We start from the raw sequence: 2,537 nt of genomic DNA, 5'->3' as shown, positions 1-2,537 counted from the left end.
CCAAAACAGGGCTTCTCTCTGCCTTTTTTATTAAATATCCATCATCAAAAGTATTTATTTAAGTGAATCCAGAAACCAAGTCTTCGAGCTGCTGTCTTCTGCAATTTCCTGACCAATCCTACTTCTCTGCACAATACATCATTGCTTTGTGTTCTCTCTACTCCCAAGAAACATTCAAAGACATTGAGAACAGGCCTTAAAGGCACATATGCCTGCACATGGCTGTCTGTACATCCTGAAGCTGCCTAGGCTGAATTCTCTAGGATTTCAAGCTTGGTGGAGGAATGCATCCAGCAGACATGTCGCCAGCAGGGACTGGAAGAGGTATTGCCAGGTTTGAGTGTAATGGTTGATCTGTTGGAGAGAAAAATCACAAACATTCCCCAGCAACTGAGATCACGGTCCATCTCCAAGTAGGGCTTCACATCTGGGAAGAAATTGCCTGTGGGTAATTGGGTTTGCTAGAGTTGCCTCTCTAATTAATAAGTGATTTAACTTGGAGATTGGAAATAATAGTTGAAATGATGGCATAAGCACAGAGGCGTTTGGGCTGCTGCTGCTGTACTACTAAGAAAGGACTTTCCTTGCATAGTCTAATGACACTATATGGCAGTTTGAGGAATGTGAAGTTGTTTGCCCAGGAGACCAACAATGTGATAATATTGGCATATAACCTTCTAGTATTTGAGTAATTAGTTGCTTAGCTACTTTGGATAGGTCATTATTTTGCAAACTGGAAACATTTGCAAGTGGTGATATTTTCCTGGGTATGGTGAAAGAGCTAAACCTATTCTGGCAGTGTTCAACTCCTAGAAATATATATGCATAAATTGTTTCTAATGAGACCATCTGCCTTTTATAGCCCCTTTGGAACTAAATAGTACCCAAAGACCACTCTGTCTTTTAGGTATCTGTGGTCAGAAAGGCTGCTCCTGGCTATAACAGTAGATAGTTTTTTGCAGACAGAGAAGCGTTTTGATTCCTACATTTCAAGGCGTGTGTTTGTGTGTGCGCGCACACATGACACTGTTTACATTTGTTAAAATTATTAGAAATCACTGGCCCAAATCTCTTCAGAGGTAGCATCTGGTAATTCATCTGCTAAATGAGGATTTTCAAAGATAACAGAAAGTCCGATATTTCACTTATAGGGCTGGGGGAAGCTTTGTGAAGCTTCTTCACCATGTCAGTATCCTAACTGTATCTGCAAATGAATGGCATTATTTTAAAGGACTTCCTCGATTTAAAGCTGAAGCTGAGTTGCTGTCTCTGGCATCTCACGCTGAAGCACTCATTTATTGAGTCTGGTATAAAAACCGCGACATGCAGGGCGCTGTGCACTCACAGCTCCCGCTGAGCTCGACCTGTCACCCTGCCGGCAGGGGATGGGCAGGGGCTCAGCACCTCAGTCTCCAAGCAGCTGCTATCCCAGTGCTAGGGAACAGGTTTCTTCTTTTAATTGTGTTTCTAACCATACATCAATTACGACAAAATAAAAACGGTAACCTGTAATTCAGCTCTTGCCTCCTTGCTTTTTCTTGGCTGCAGCCAACAAGGGAGAATAGAGGAGTCAGGTGCTTTTCTTCACAGCTAGAATCCCCTTTCAAGTCCTTCTATGGCAGCACAGACCTTTAAAAAGCCTGCACTGAATGTTTGTTTGTTTGTTGTTTTTACTCTGCAACCACGTGGATGTGTTGGCATTAGTCTGAAGCTTCTTAAAGTCATACTCCGTGTGATTTCTCTTCAAGTACTCCCTGAGGTTTCTGTCTGAGGAGACAGCCTTAGGTATGCACTGACTGTCTCGGAGGGAAGGTCTGCACAGAGAAGAGCAAACCAGTCCCCCAGTGTTACAGGCAGCACGGAAGGATGCTAATGTGAGTGTGAAAGGGCTGCACACAGCACTGTCACCTGGGTACATAAAACCGTGCATTTTTATCCTGGTGACTTGAACGTGTACAGCATCAGCTCTGCTTGCACTGGAGGAAGATGCCTCCCCATGCCCACAGCACGCTGCCTATGCTGCTGTGCCTCACACCATTCCCATCATCTCTAGGCCAGAGCTGTATGCAGCTGGGCACACTGGGTGTGCGTGCAGCGGGGGACCAGGGGGATAACCCACACCCTGCCCCCGGGGGAGCAGCAGCGAGAGCAAAAGGAGCCAGGAAACCTTGTGTAGTCACAGCCTTGAGCTTGTTTCTGGATTAGCTCAACTAAAAGCCGTCGGTGCCCCAAGGATAGCTCACGGGAGGGGTTTTTCAGGGCATACCTGGTAGGTGACCAGGCCTGAGGCAGTCAGATGTTTCCATGATACTCTGTCTTGAATTAAATATTATACGCCAGGTCATGTTAATTAACATTCCATCTGTCATAACCCAGCAGGGTAGTGAGCTGAAGGGGGGAGATAAACACTTTCCTATTCACTACCTGCTGTCAATTAGCAGAGGAATTAAATAATAAAATATTTAAAATGGCTCCACTCTTTTCGAGGGTTGGTGAATCAGTGCTTTGTGCTAACTCGGCTGCTTTGGGTCAGTCTG

This window comes from Pezoporus occidentalis, unplaced genomic scaffold (assembly GCF_034315485.1).
Source record: "Pezoporus occidentalis ecotype Australia unplaced genomic scaffold, CSIRO_AGI_Poc_V1 ctg288, whole genome shotgun sequence".
NCBI classification, from domain to species: domain Eukaryota; kingdom Metazoa; phylum Chordata; class Aves; order Psittaciformes; family Psittacidae; genus Pezoporus; species Pezoporus occidentalis.
Note: the sequence above shows the minus strand (reverse complement) of the source record.